Below are 380 nucleotides of genomic sequence, written 5' to 3' on the forward strand. Positions count from 1 at the left end.
TATTTTTACCAATTGTTGAAGTTGATTAAAAAATTGGTGACTACTTTGCCTTTAACTACAAATTAATTGGTGGATGTTATGGATGTATCACTTTTACTATTTCTTGTTATTGGCTTATCCGTCCTCTGAACATCAAATACCCCAAATGATATCGATTCGTAGTCAAATTTACATCTTAAGGGTTTGGTTTTGAGTATTTCAAAAGGTAAGTTTGGAGTAATAGTGAGTCGAATTGTCAATAAGCAGAGGAGAGAAGGTAAGTGAACTGCATTATTTTGATTAGATAGGTTAGCAGATTATGTCCAGAGTTTGTTTTAATTCATGTGGGGGGGGGGGGGGGTTTAAAAAAAAAAAAAAAAAAAAAAAAAAAAAAAAAAAAA

This window comes from Diaphorina citri, unplaced genomic scaffold (assembly GCF_000475195.1).
Source record: "Diaphorina citri unplaced genomic scaffold, Diaci psyllid genome assembly version 1.1 scaffold7461, whole genome shotgun sequence".
Lineage (NCBI taxonomy): Eukaryota > Metazoa > Arthropoda > Insecta > Hemiptera > Psyllidae > Diaphorina > Diaphorina citri.